Source organism: Eurosta solidaginis, chromosome 5 (assembly GCF_040869045.1).
Source record: "Eurosta solidaginis isolate ZX-2024a chromosome 5, ASM4086904v1, whole genome shotgun sequence".
Taxonomy (NCBI): Eukaryota; Metazoa; Arthropoda; class Insecta; order Diptera; family Tephritidae; genus Eurosta; species Eurosta solidaginis.
The window spans coordinates 255,389,498-255,405,364 of record NC_090323.1 but is presented as its reverse complement, the minus strand read 5'-3'; the positions used below and the strand labels follow the sequence as shown (position 1 = coordinate 255,405,364).

Genomic DNA, 15,867 nt, shown 5'->3' with positions numbered 1-15,867 from the left:
ATTCACATCCATAGATCAATCATTATGTATCTACATAAACGAAACAATAATTGCGTCTACACGTATGTACCATGTACGTATACGAGCAGCGGAGAGTCAATGCACAAACACATGCATATATCTGAGATACTTCTATAAGTATGCAATGAGAAAAACTATAAAATTGTGCAATTGTAGTTACAGCTGAGAAGTTTGAGAGCTGCTGGACTAGTAGATTCTGGAAGTGCCTAGAAGATGCGAAGGTTGAAATCAAAGAGTGTAAAAGGCGGCAATTGTAGAGGCACTGGAATTCAGTTTGATTTGAGTTGTCAGGCAGTTTCGATTAAGACGATATCTAGCGAGCAATATCAGTATTATTTTGAAAGTCAGTTTCATTTAAGCTATCAGTTTTGCAAAGTATAAGTGTTATTGTGAAGTACTTTAATAAAGGCCATTTTTCCATTATTCAATATTGGAGTTATTTACTCAACAGTTTAGTGATACGAACTTAGCAAAAAGGCAAATAAGAGGATTTGCAAGCAAATTCGTTACAATATAATAAAATAAAATATACAAATTTTTCCAAAAATCTTGAATTTGGTTCGGCGATTTGGGGCAGTTTTTTCCCTGCATTAGTTCGGGGTGGTCCTAACAAAATGCAATATACCATCGCAGCTGGGCTTGGGTAGTGCGTGCATACTTCCTATAATTATATGCATTTATTAATTTAATGAGAACTTTCAAAAATATTCACAGGATTTATTTGTTCATCTCCATTTTGCCGCTTTTATTGTTTGTTTACACAATTATTATTATGTATTCTATTTTAAATTTCACCACAGACATTGGTGAGTTTTTTTGTTATGACAGCGTTACCACCTGGGCAAGAATCGCGAATAAAAGTACTGGTAACGATTTTCGGTGACATAATACTCCGGTTACAAATTTACCGGTAACGTTCAGAATCAGGCCGATAACCAAAAATTACTACTTTTTCCTTGTGTGTGTGCCGAGCGTACTACTAAAAAATATTTTTTTAACTTATATTATTTTCTGTAATATTTTATGTTAAAAGAACGGTATTAAAAAAATTGTGGAAATTGCTTCACCAGGAGGTCCGTCGGCATATCTGGGTTATATCAATGAAAAATTGCCGTTACATGGTGTCGTGGTCGATAAACTTCACATTTTGTTGCTGGTACTACCTTATGTAAATGACCCAAAAAGTAGCAGCCCTTTTCTAAACAGAGAACCAATTCATGAAAATAATTTTTGTAAGAAAGAATTTTTCAATTGCCCTACTACCGAAAATTTTATTTATAAGATTATTCATTGAGGAAAATGGAATTGCACAAAAAAAAAACATATTTATGCCAAAAATAAAAATACTTGCTAAATAGAAAAGTACACAACGTGAATGTGTATTGTAAATAACAAACAGAATGTGCAAATAAAATATGAAACGAGTGTAAATTGTTACAAGGTTGACCACAGTGACCACAGCAAACAATTTTTATTTACGACTATGTAATCGTATGTAAAAACAACACCCGTACTAAACGAGCATCTCTTTTTATGTAACAAAAAAATAAACAAATAAGATGAGATATGTAGTCAACACACAACAGAAGTGAAAATTCTTTAAATGTTTTTTAGTTTCAATTCTTAAAAAGGTGGCAACTTGTTATAAGGATCGGTACAGAAAACTTTTCAAATTTAGAAGTCGATATTAGAGTGCACGATTTCTCGAACTTGTTCGAGAAGAGATTTCTCGCGATTCCCGCCTTCTCGCGAGATTCTCGAATCTCGAATTACTCGTAATCCTCGCGAGCTTCTCATCTTTCAATTCTCGCGAGAATCTTGAAATACTTGTAATACTCGCGAGCTTCTCGACATTCAATTTAATCGATTCATTGGCTGTTTTATATAGAGCTTACGATTTCTTCTGGAGCACAAGCGAAAATTTCCACAAAACCACAAATAAAAAACACCGAAATGTATAGAATACTGCCGTTGCAGCGACTGAATTGAAAGTCGAGAAGCTCGCGAGTATTACGAGTATTTCGAGATTCGAGAATCTCGCGTGAATTGAAAGTCGAGAAGCTCGCGAGTATTACGAGTTTTTCGAAATTCCAGATCTCGATAGAAGCCGTGTTCTCGATGTCTCGTTAAAAAAATATAATATTGTGAACAAAATTATATGTATAATAAATATGTTTTCAGTTAAATGTCACTGAAAAGCAATATAATAAAAAAAATCACAAGTAAAAAAACCAAGTGTATAAAATACTATCCATTCAGAAATAAAGTTTATGTCGAGAAGCTCGCGAGTATTACGAGTATTTCGAGACACGAGAATCTCGCGATAAGTCGAGTTCTCGCTTGTGTTCGAGAAGAAATCGTAAGTTTTAGTAGATACAGAATTTACCGAAATAACATAGAAGTTTGTATAGCTTGATATTTTTACCCAGTGCAGCTTCTAAGCCTATTTTTATCAAGCACTTCTGCGAAGTGCAGCTATTCCATAAAAGCTTATTTGCTTAAAATTTGGTACTCACAGCGGCGTGCAGAAGAATAGCCGTGGCCACGATGTAATAATAAAGGTGATGTTAACAGCATTACCTCACTTTTTCGGTAGCTCTATTTTCCAGTATTTACTTGTATTACAAAAGTATTAAATTTTGATTGCTTCATATTTCGTACAAAATTGCCCAAAAAAATTTTTTTTCTGCAAAATTGGTTCTATTTTCTTTTGGGGAACAGAAAGGTACGTTAATCTTTTTAGCTAAACAATTCTAGTAGCGACTTATATAGTTATAATATTTCTAAACGTATAGTAAAATCTACTCCGATCGTAGTAAAACTCAAAGGCAGTTCTGCATGTTAGATAACCCTCTAAAATATATATGCCGAATTTGTCAGAATAAAGCAAAACGTCAATGGGATGAGAACTCCTGAATATTCATTTCATCATAAGCCGTGGCAATTTTTATCAAATTTCGTCAATTAAATTCTTATTTTTTTATTTCCGATATTGCACGAACAAACTTCTATGAATTTTGTAAGTAAAACTATACAAATCAATCTCAAGAATATTTTAGAGAATTCGAAAAAATGTCAAACTTTTTAATTGAAGTTCTTTCTTAAGGCGGCGTTAATGTCGTCCCCAACCAAAAAAATCTCGGGTATATAACTCAAGGATTTGCGGTTTAAGGGTCATTGGTTTCAAGCTCATCAGAGCTGCAGAAGAAGCTAAAGTTAGAACCTGTATTTTGGTGGTAAATTCTGAGCTAAACATCTTTCTCTTACATAACTAAAACAATGTTACAGCGGCGTGGTTGGCAAACGGAGGCACATGGCCTCCGTATACATGCCTTACGATGCAGAGGAAACTCCCCGCCAAAGATGGTATGGGATTTAGTGGCCGATTTAAGCAAGGGTCAGCTACTTATCGGAAAGGATGCAAACCTAAACCACGTCCAATGGGGTAGTTCCGATATCATCATTCCTGACACACTTTTCGATTACTTTTAGCAACTAAATGAACTAACTTTTATTACTAAAAACCGCAGAGGTTATAGACCTTACAATTTGTATCGAAAGCGTTATGGCAGGCTCTTGAGGATCCGTCTTTCTCAGACCACGATTGTTAGGGCTACACAATTGCATACTCAAAACAAAATTAGAAACCTCCAAATCCAAATTTCGTAACTTTTTCAAAAACGTTTTCGAAATAGGTGTGCATAGTGTCAGTTAACAAAATTTATAGAAGTTTTTTCTTGAAATGTCAAAAATAAAAGTTTAAGAATTAGTGTTTTAATTAGAGGACGAGGAAGTAGAGATATTAACTTCAAAGAGATACTAAAATTTTAGTTTAAATTACTTGTTGTTGCCTTTGTATATGTGTATAGAAATACATAGAGAGAATTGAAGACGGTCAGACGGTAATGAGACACTAAAGCACTTCACTTTTTATTTTATTTTCGCAATTCATTCATTCACTAACGGAATTTTGATTCATTAAAATTTTAAGGTTGCTCATGCATATACATCGTAATGGCATTTAACTATGCTTTTATGTATAGAGACAATTAAGCAAGAAAACTATTTTAGAAAGTCAATGACACCTTTCATGCTAATTTTATCACAACAAAATTTCAATTTGACTTTTTAGTCGTTGAAAAACGTTTTTGCTCCTCCACAATTGGTATTTACAATTTCGTCTAAAAAATACTTTTTCAGTACGCAATTAAATAGTAAAATCACCATACTTTTGGGAATGAAAATACACCCACTAATCTGGCTAGGCCACATCGTTTGAAATACTAAAGACTTTTGCCAGAAAGAGAAGGGAGGAGGAGAAAATTTAGGCACAGAAAAAAGCCTGTTTTGCTTCCTTTCTTTGAATTTGATAACATTGGCGAACTTAAATAAAAACTTGATCAATCGACAAATCGAATTCGATACCCTCTATCCCCAAAAACTCAGTTTTTCAGTAGAACAACGTAGAACGTTTTGGCAGCTATATTGTAAATTGCTAATAATAGCCATGTTTTTTACATGTATATACATCCACATTTGCGGGTAAAAAAAACGCTTATCACTTAGATAATGTTTAGGAGACCCATCTAGCGACAATTGTTAAAGACTCGCGGCAGTGGTAAATTACCAACTACAAAACGGGTTATACTGAACAGCGGAGACACGCACCTCTGTTGTTCATAGTGTAAAGCCTATACCAAATCGGTGTTTTTGTTGTTGTTCTTGTTGTTGTAGCGATGAGGACACTCCCCGAAGGCCTTGGGGAGAGTTATCGATGTTGATGGTCCTTTGCCTCCTGATGTAGATCCGGTACGTTCCGGTACAAGCACCATACAGGGTACTAGTCCGACCACCTTGGGAACGATTTGGTATGACCACATGAAACCTTCTAGGCCATACCGCCCTCCCAGCCCCTAAATTCATCAGGAGTTCGGGGTCGCCAGGGCCTCGGCTGTTAATGAAACATGAGTCGCCACGGGTAGGGGAGGTTGACAATTGGGTTGGAGAAGCTACATATATATTGCGCTGGCTACCCATTGAGAGGGTTGCGCTACACAATCCCCTTAAATCAACTCCGTATTTTAGTCGCCTCTTACGACAGGCATACCTTCGGCGGGTATATTCTAAGCCCCCTAACCCGCTGGGGGGTTGCGATGAATAATGCACACACACCCAAATGTTATGCGATTAAAGCTATAATTTTATATGCTTAAGGAAAGCTAGATATGAAATTGTTTGCTGATAGAGGGTTTTGCGATATAACGATATTCTTTATCTCTCACTCACTCTCTCCCACTCTCCCTCTTACTCTCTCACACTTCCTCTCTCTCTCCCTCTCTTTCTCTCTAACTCTCTCTCAAACACTCTTGTAATCTCTCTCCCTCGTAATCTCTCTTTCTTACTCCCCCTCTCTCTCTCTAACTCCCTCACTGCCCCTTACTCTCTCTGTTACTCTATCCCTCTCTCTCTCTCTCTTACTGTCTCTCTCTCACCCTCACTCTCTTGTTTTAAAAATGTTCCCGAGAATTTCAAATTTTTTTCTGGAGTTTCAAGAAATTTAAGTTTTACTTACAGTTATAAATGTAAAACAATGTTGAAGGTGATATCAAAAAACTGTTTCCACAAAAGAACTCGAACCTATTAAAATGACCGACAGTGTTTATAGAGCCAATTTATGTCGTATAGGTGTGTGCATACACATGTACATATATTTGGCGGAAGTGACACAGGAAATTACTAAAAATGTATAGCAAAGCAATGCAAAAGACCTACATTTTTATAACTGCCACGCAATGCGTCGGCGGCGGTGCACAGTCGGACTTTTTTGACAAATTTGTAACAAATACGAAGAAGCGTTTTAAATTTTGTTCAAGGTTTTAATATGATTATTACAAATATGCAGAATTTCCGAAATTATTAAACATAAGAATTTTAATTTTGATCAGCTCTGGGTAGTTTCCAAAAAATACAGGCATATAAAGTTGTATGCATTCCAAAAGTTTTTAAGATTATGTCGCTGCTTATCCGAAACTTTTTATCTATTACTTCCGATTGTTTTTTTTTTATTCTTACGAAGTGGCTATTCGTTCTAGCAAAAATAGAAACAAAACAAATAAATAATATACAAATTATGTACTGTAAAAATAATATAACTACAAAACAGTTAAAGGGCATTTCATTCAACGCAATCGCTTACGTCTTACCAAAACAAAACCACCTAACTAACTAAGCAACCACTTAAAGCACATTTGCATGAATATACTAGCAATAAGAATAGTGAAATCTTTGAAAAATGATGAGAAATAGAAACTGGTTGTAACCGAAAATGATCAAAAATAATTTTGTTGTCTTGCCATTTTCTCAGCGTACGCCGCCAACGCAACCCTAAAACAACACACAAAATCACAGTCGAGCGGAAAAAATGTCGCCACAGCTACCCTGTAGAAAATGCGGAAACAATAAATATTAATTGCCTAGAATAATTTAGAACCCCAGCTAGACTGAACCAGACATACTTCTAGTTCATATTTATTCTGGTAATAGAACTACAACAACCTGAACAAATGCCTATACTCGTCCCTGCACGCGTCGCTTTCCGCGACCTTTGCCAGCTTAAACATTTCTTTGTACTCTAAGAAGACTCAGCTCCATCATTGCGGCTTTGATTTTTCCCTGAATCTTTTTAGAGGACAACCTCCGTTATTCGTAGTCACAAGCGTATTTGATATGAAGCCATTGGATTCCTCCAGTTCCCTTATTTCCCTTCTCTACCTCCTTATCATCCCCCTAAAGCTGATATACGCATGGTCGGATAATTATGGGCCATCAGAAGCTAATTTCAAAGTAAACAACTTATATGTGCACCTGAAGAAAAAATAGAACGGAAAATGATTTGCAAATTTGATCATTTATTTTATTTTTTATTTTTTACTTTCTTTAATTTACAAATAACAATCTTAATGAATTGTATAACGAGAAGTTTGTAAACCAACCAATTTTGAGAACATTTTCGAAAAAATTTATAAAGCTGACATTTTCTGAATTTAACAAGCAAGCAAGTTTAAGTTCGGGTGAAACCGAAATTACATACCCAGCTGTGCACTTGAAACGCTGTTGTTGTTTGCTTTGTGTGGTTAATAGTGTTATAAAGCTGCGCAATAATACATATATGGTTCTATTCTGAATTAATTTTAGGTTTTGTTCGACATATGGCATTAAAAGTATCACACCCATTTTCAAAATTTCTTTAAGTTTTGTTCTTAGCTCAGCCGTACCACGGCTGGTTAAACTTGCAAATTTTCTTCTTCTAAATTTGGGTGGCGCCACGCCCATATTACAAAATTTTTTGGAAGTTATGTTTTGCGTCATTAAACCAATCCACCAAATTTCATTAGATCAGCGGTATTCGTTTTTTAACTTTCTCATTTTTTTATACTCAGCGTGCTTTGCACACAGAGTATATTAACTTTAATTGGATAACGGTTGGTTGTACAGGTATAAAGGAATAGAGATTGATATAGACTTACATATATGAAAATCATCAGTATCGAAAAAAAAATTGATTGAGTCATGTCCGTCCGTCCGTCCGTTAACACGATAACTTGAGTAAATATTGAGATATCTTCACCAAATTTGGCACAGGAGCTTATCTGGACCCAGAATAGATTGGTATTGAAAATGAGCGAAATTGGATGATAACAACGCCCACTATTTATATATATAACATTTTGGAAAACACAAAAAACCCTGATTATTTAGTAAATAATACACCTAGAATGTTGAAATTTGACATGTGGACTGATATTGAGACTCTTGATAAAAATTTGAAAAAATAGGGCGTGGCAACACCCACTTGTGATAAAATCAATTTTACAAATATAATATAAAATCATAAATCAAAACCCGTTAAACCTATTGTAACAAAATTCGGCAGAGAGGTTGCCTTTACTATAAGGAATGCTTGGAAGAAAAATTAACGAAATCGGTTAAGCACCACGCCCACTTTTATATAAAAGATTTTTAAAAGGGTCGTGGACGAATAAGATAAGCTATATCTTTGCAAAAAGGGCTTTATATCCATGGTATTTCATTTCCCAAGTGCATTTATAACAATAAATAGGGAAAACTTAAAATTTAAAAAAATGGGCGTGGCACCGTCCTTTTATGACTAAGCAATTTTCTATGTTTCGGGAGCCATAATTCGAAGAAAAATTAACATATCGTAATGAAATTGTGTACACATATTTTCTTTTTATAGCAGAAAATATTTCTAGTAAAAATGGACGGGATCGGTTAAAGGCCACGGCGGCCGCCGTGGTGTGATAGTAGCGTGCTCCGGCTACCACACCGTATGCCCTGGGTTCACACCCTGGGCAAAGCAACATCAAAATTTTAGAAATAATGTTTTTCAATTAGAAGAAAATTTTTCTAAGCGGGGTCGCCCCTCGGCAGTGTTTGGCGAGCCGAGTGTATTTCTGTCATGAAAAGCTCTCAGTGAAAACTCATCTGCCTTGCAGATGCCGTTCGGAGTCGGCATAAAATATGTAGGTCCAGTCCGGCCAATTTGTAGGGAAAATCAAGAGTTGCACGACGCAAATTGGAAGAGAGCTCGGCCTTAGATCTCTTCGGTGGTTATCGCGCCTAATATTTATTTATTTTTTTATTTAGCTTAGATATAAAACAAGTTTAAAAGGTTTTAAAGGGTTGTAGACTAGAATAATAAGCTATAACTTAGCTAAAAGTAGTTTTGAATCAATGATATTCCACTTATCAAGTTTTATTGTAAGAGGAAATGGGGAGGCATTTTTTTTAAACGGGCGGTGCCACGTGTTATGGAGAAAAGTAATTTATCTGAAATGAAATGTAAAATTGAAGCTCACGCTGAGTATATAATGTTCGGTTACACCCGAACTTAGACACCTTTACTTGTTAATTTCCGATTTCGTAAAAGTGAGCGTGGTTATCGTCCGATTTCGCTCATTTTCAATACCAATCTATTCTGGGCCAGATAAGCCCGTATACCGAATTTGGTGAAGATATTTCAATATTTGCTCAAGTTATCGTGTTAACAGAGGGACGGACATGGCTAAATCAAAATTTTTTTCGATACTGATGATTTTCATATATGGAAGTCTATATCTATCTCGACTCCGTTATACTTGTGCAACCAGCCGTTATCCAATCAAAGTAATAATACCCTGTGTACAAATACAGCTGGGTATAAAAAAAAATTTTAAACGGGCTGCATAATGAAAACTCTGTTAACCAGTATCGAGAAAGTTTTTTGAAGAAATCCCTTAATTGACAGGAGTATTCGAGTAATGAAAACTTGAAGCTTTGTTTCTGAGTCTGTGAATTTTAAATTATTAAAACTGCACACCTTCGAGTAAAAAACTAGCAGTTATTATTAGTTTTTTATTTTGCTCTTTTTTTTATTTTTTAATAAAACAAACTTGACGAGTTTTATAACGAAAACTATGTAAACCAATTTCTTAACTGAAGTAATTAAAAACTTTTTGAAATATTTTTAGTATTGAGACTTGTGGTCTATTTGTGGACTAATAAATCAAGCAAAAAATTACTTTGAAGTGACTGTGAGTAACAATCGACTGGAATCGACCAGCTGGTTTTCGAATTCAACATAGCATGCAAACGACTAAGTGACACTATTCGAATACTGAGGGTTTCATAAATAAATTTTTTTTCTTTTTAAAATAATAAAAATTTAAAATACATAAATACAATTTCTAAAAAAAAAATAGTTTTCGAAAAAGTAGCTCGGTATGGATTTTCTTTTCTAGTTCCGAGGATGAGTTGCATATGGTCTACAATGTCTGTGCGAATAGCAGAATTCATTGAAAAAAACAAAAACTATCCGAAAAGTCGAATTTGTGACCAGTCCATTAGTGATAATCAATTCTTTTACCAAACAACTTTTGCTGTCGACTAATCGATTATTGGAATAGTCGATTATCAACAGCTCCAGCCTTGGAAAATGCGTATTGATTTTTTGACAATTTTTTTCGAAGGATGTATCAGATTTTCAATTCGAATTTTTAAAGACTTGTACTTTGTAGGACTAAATTAGATTTTACTACGAAACTGCATAATTCAAAATATTCTGGAAATTCTAACTAAGCATTTTTAAATTTTCATATAGATTTTTAAACGCTACTCGAATTTTTGCCATAAACGGTTTTGAAAGTTGTTCGGATGGTTTTTGCTACGTAAACCAAAATTTCAAACACTTCGAATTTTTCCGAAAACATTTTCAAAATTAGTTGATATATTTTGATACACAAGTGTTAAATTATTGAAAATAAAAATTGAGAATTGTAAGAAAAAATTACGAGACTTCCATAAAGATTTCGAACACTTCTCAAAATTTTTCGTAAACATTTTCGAAATTTGTGTATATAGTTTTGATATACAAGTGTTAAATTAATGAAAATAAAAAAATTCGGATATAATTTGCACTTTGGACTAAAATGCATGACATTGTTGCTTAAAGAAGTACAAAAATCGCCAAAAAGTAGTAGTTTTAAGCTTTTTTACGCCCGATTTTATTGAAAATTAGGTCAGGTTAAACTGGTCAGAGTCTGAAAGTTGCATATCTGTTAATAGCTGGAGTCTAAGGTAAAATCTGAAAGTTTCTTCAGTTAGTCCTTTTCTTGGTATTTATTGAAAGGAGCTGAAGTGGATTAAAGGACTACGTTCGGAACCAGAACCTGCAAGCTCTTCTATGTTACAAATTATAAATAGAACGTGGTTTATCCAGTGCCGATATCATGCTATCAATTTGTATGACAGTGGGCCTTGTCGCTACTGTTGTTCAGATAAACAAACAAACAAGTTTTGAGATAAATCGTTCCTCAGCAAAATTCCGAGTAAGAGTGAGTTTATCTGCATAAAAAGCATAGAGTATTGTAAGACATGGCGTTCTTTAAATACAATCTAAAATAGGTCATTCTACAAACATTTCCTCATTTGCGGCTATAAACCGTTTTCAAAACAACTCCGAGATATGACGCTGGTCGACTTGGCTAGTGATGGCACGTTATTTCGCTATTGGTGATTGCATCGCCGCTATTGACAAATCGCTAATAGCTATAGCTATTGCAATATATATCAGTGATTGGCGATTTTCCTTCATTTGATTCTTTTGAATGACAATCACCTCTGGCAGAATATCGCCAATAGCGATTATAGCGATTGGCTATTTTCCTTCAGCATGAAATTCTAATACTAATAGTGATAGCGGAGATGCAATCATCGATAGTGAAATATCGTTTATCACTACTCATCTGTGTGCTTTACTTTCCGACTGAGTAAAAAAGTTTATTGGATACAAAAAGGAATAATTTTCTCAAAAATTGGAAAGAATATACTTTTACAAAAGTTTATCAGCTATTATCGAAAAATCGGGATATTTGACTTAAGAATTACACAACGAAACAAATTTCTCGTCAACAGATAGTGGTAAATAAGGGCTGCTTTTTGTGCAGAGAAATTTTGGAAACGGCGAATGGAACAAAGCAAACTTGTGCAACAACAATTTCGGACGAAGTGATGTGCAATAATTGCAAAAAAATGGTTTTGCAATGAGCGTGGAAGCCCATCTGGATCCCAAATTGTTAATCATTCGGTGAGGGCTAAACATAGGGAAGTCACCCTACATTCTGAAGGTCCACTTGGAGGAACAGTACTAAAATGTTACTCGTGTGGCGTACGTAATGTATTTGTATTAGGATTCATTCCAGCACAGGCTGATTCTGTTGTAGTGGTGTTATGCCGGTAAGCTGAAAATGGGGTAAATATTAAAAATTGTATATATTTAAACCAATAAATTTAAATTTTAGCCAACCATGTGCAGCGCATAAATCTTTGAAAAGATATGAATTGGGATCAAGAACAATGGAAGCTACTTATAACTGATCGTTCGTTTTTGTCGTGGTTGGTTAAGGTGCCTGCCGAGCAAGAGCAGTTGCGTGCACGACAAATATCAGCAGCACAAATAAACAAATTGGAGGAATTATGGAAGGAAAATATTGATGCAACACTTCAGGATTTAGAGAAGCCAGGTATAGATACTGAACCATCACAAGTGCTATTGCGTTATGAAGATGGTTATCAGGTAGGTAGGTTGAACTGGCCGGTCCATGAGGACCTCACATAGACTGATTGAGTCCGTAGTGTTACCAGAAGTTTGTTTTAACGACCAAACTGAAAAACCCTATCAAAAACCAGGACCTATGTTATAAAATAACTCCGTCCTCTTGGCAAATACTAGAAGCTTCCTAGGACTTAAGCCACTTGCTGCTTCTATATCTGACAGCTGTATCGCTCCTAATAGCTGGAGTCTTAGCCTGGCAAGTGCAGGGCACGAGCACAGAACGTGCTCGATCGTTTCCTCCTCCAACCCACACTTTCTACATCTGCTATCACTGACCTTCCTACATCTGCTATCACTGACCTAGTTTAAAGGCATGTGACGCCAGAAGGCAGTGTGCAGTCAGAATACCCGTCATGAGTCTACAGTCCTCTCTTTTTAATGATAGAGCAACTGTGTTAGTCTAAGGTTGTAAGACCTACACATAATCTTCGACACTTTACAGCCCCGCGCTTGAACCCACGCCTTTCCCGCTTGGTCAATCATGTGCACCTCTCGACTTCGCTTAATCTCGCACAATCTAATTGGGACATCTACGGAGCAAGCTTCAAGGGATGCGCCCTTTTTAGCTAGTTCGTCCGCTTTTTCATTCCCATCTATTCCCATATGCCCTGGGACCCAATATAGATGTATGTTTCTCCCTGTCCCGATTCTCTCCAGATACTGCTTACACTCTAACACGCATTTAGATGCTGTGCTATGAGAGATTATTGCCTTAATTGCTGCTTGACTGTCAATATAAAAGTTAACACGGTTGCAGCTTAAGCTATTCTCTTCCAGGGTTTCTACTGCTTTGGTTACGGCTAATATTTCCGCTTGGAAAACGCTACAGTAATCCGGCAGCCTGTAGGATCTGCTTATTTCCGGATCACCGCAGTATACCGCAGACCCTACTCCTTCCACTACTTTGGAACCATCGGTGTACACATGTATCGCCTCGTCCGCCATTTGCGCACCCTTGCGCCAACCGTCCACCTCTATTGTGGCCTTAAGATCTCCCTCGAAGCGCAGATATGGAATCATGTAGTCTGTTCGTCTTGTGATTGATGACGCTATACTACTATGGCCATATGGTCGGCGCTCAAGCTGCCCCGAAGCACCGAGCCTGGTTGCGGTCGTTAACACTTTGTTCTTTGCTACCAGGTCTACAGGTGGGATGTGCAAAATGGCATACAGTGCAGCCGTCGGGGTTGTTTTCAGGGCTCCCGTAATGCTAAGCATCGATAGTCTACATACCCCCTCTAATTTTTTGAGGTATGTTGTTTTTTGTGTGGCTTTCCACCAAACAAGAACTCCATAGTATAGAATAGGGCTTACAATCGCTGTAAAAACCCAATGAGAAAGAGAGGGCGATAGGCCCCACGTACACGCCAGCATTCGTTTACATGCATAGAGTGCCATTGAGGCCTTCTTGACCCTCTCCTCCACGTTGAGCTTCCATGACAGCTTACTGTCTAGGATGATTCCTAAATATTTTGTGCAAGGTTTCTCCTGTAAGGTCACCCCTCCTAACTTAGGCCTGGTCCAATTTGGGACCTTGTACCTCTTTGTAAACAAGACCATATCCGTCTTCTCCGCATTGACTTTCAATCCGACATTAGATGCCCAGGTATGAATATCGCGAAGCTCCCGATCCATCAAAGAACTAATCGTTGGAAGGCACTTTCCACTTATGACAATTGCAACGTCATCTGCGTAAGCCGTAAGTTTTACGGGTCCCTCATCGAATTGCCTGAGCAGTTGCTTGATGACCAGCGTCCACAGCAGAGGTGATAGCACCCCTCCCTGCGGCGTGCCCCTGTCCACTGATTTCGTGGCCGCGTACAATCCCCATTGTGATGTAATCTTTCTGCAATTTAACATGCAGCCGATCCATCTGATTAAGGCAGGATGTACTTTAATGTAATTAAGACCATCCATAATCGCCCATTTTGCAACATTATTGAAAGCCCCGGCAATGTCCAAGGAGACTCCTAGAACATACTCCTTATATTCCAGGGATTTCTCTATGCTTATTACCATCCTACGCAATGCGGTGTCTACCGACTTGCCTTTGGTGTATGCATGCTGTGTTGTGGAGAGCAGCTTTTCATCCACGTTGGCCTTTATGTACACATCTATCAGCCTCTCAAAGGTTTTGAGCAGAAATGATGTTAAGCTAATGGGTCTATAGTCTTTGGGATACACGGGACCGATTTTCCCCGCCTTTGGTAGAAAAGCTAGACGAGCAGTTCTCCAAGAGTGCGGTACATGATTCAGTCGTATGCACCCATCGAATATTATTTTATGCCATTCCACGACCGCCCTACTTGAGACTTGTAGCATTTCCGGGAATATACCATCTGGGCCCGGCGATTTAAACTTAGAAAACGTCTTCACTGCCCACTCGATCTTGGTATCGGTCACCAAGCCCGGCACTACTGGCTCCGTGATCGAAGTGTGAGTGATGTCTGCTGGCTCCTCTAAACCGAAGATGGTTATCAATAGGAGAAAGTTTTTGGGCCACTTGTGCGCCTAGAAACAGAATACGATACAAATTTAAAAGAATCGCAAACACAGGAGAGTATAGAAATAAGATGGGACGTTGGCTTAAACAAAAAAAACAATAGCATATTTTATGCTTGCTAAAACTGATTCGGACATGAAACTAAGGTAACGTTTTACAAGACGGTGCACCACCTAATTTTTATCGAAATTTCTCAAAGGTGGTATCAAAAGACGCGTCTAGACCTCCGTTTTAAGTATCCGAAAGCGAAAATCAAAAATTTTATTTCAGTCAAGTTATTTACAAAAAACCGTAAAATCACCCCGGTAGGGTCCGAAATATGGGGCCCGATCCACAATTTTTTTGCATAGTACACCTTTCGAGGTTGGCGGCCTTCGGCCGCGCTTATAACAAATTACCCTGGGTGGATCCGACACCGGTTTGGGGATCAATACTAAATGCGCGCAGAACATCTTTCTGCATTAGTGTGTGTGTGTGTACCACAAATGTGGCAAAAAACAACAACCACATGGAAATTTGAACCGATTTTTTGCTTATATCGTTTGACAGAAATAAAAATTTAATTTTCGCTTTCGGATTCCTAAAACGGAGGTCGAGACGCGTCTTTTGATACGACCTTTGCTAAATTTCGATAACAATTAGGTGGTGCTCCGTCTTGTAAAACGTTACCGAAACTAATGCATGTGTTATTCATAAGTTAATACTTCTAGGCTGTAGCCGTTAACAGTTTTATAAAATTTGTGTTTTGATGGAAAAATAAAAGAATTGTAGAAACATATATCACTCGTCTTATTGTAAATAGATAAACTCAAAATTCAAGTTTTTTGGGAGAATGCAATTCAAGCTTTGTCATATGGTTTGTATATGGTTGAATTCTCCGGCTAATTTCTAGGGCACTGAAGTGGGTGGCTAATTTTGTGCTAAAGAATATTTTTATAATATGTAGTTTGAAGAATTTGCTATATTTTTCATCTGTATTTTTCTTAAAAATTTATTCACTTTACTATACAAATATTATGCAGCCAAATACAACTTTCAGAAAATTTATAAAACTAAGATGCATAGACATCTATTTTAGCTAGTTTCATCTCATTGAGTGTAATACGAGACTGAACATAATGTCGTCATCCAGTTAATAATATTGTATCATAATATCTCAGAAAATTAGAAT

At 36.8% G+C, this 15,867-nt stretch overlaps 2 protein-coding genes and 1 pseudogene across 5 annotated transcripts in view; 1 reads left to right on the top strand and 2 right to left on the bottom strand.

Moving 5' to 3' along the window:
* eIF5B (eukaryotic translation initiation factor 5B) overlaps positions 1-15,867 on the bottom strand; it is a 184,438-nt gene that overhangs the window by 147,002 nt on the left and 21,569 nt on the right. The window lies entirely within an intron of this gene.
* Positions 1-15,867, bottom strand: part of Rhau (RHAU helicase) — a 40,683-nt gene that overhangs the window by 7,482 nt on the left and 17,334 nt on the right. The window lies entirely within an intron of this gene.
* On the top strand, positions 11,590-14,834 carry LOC137253286 (regulator of nonsense transcripts 1 homolog; annotated as a pseudogene).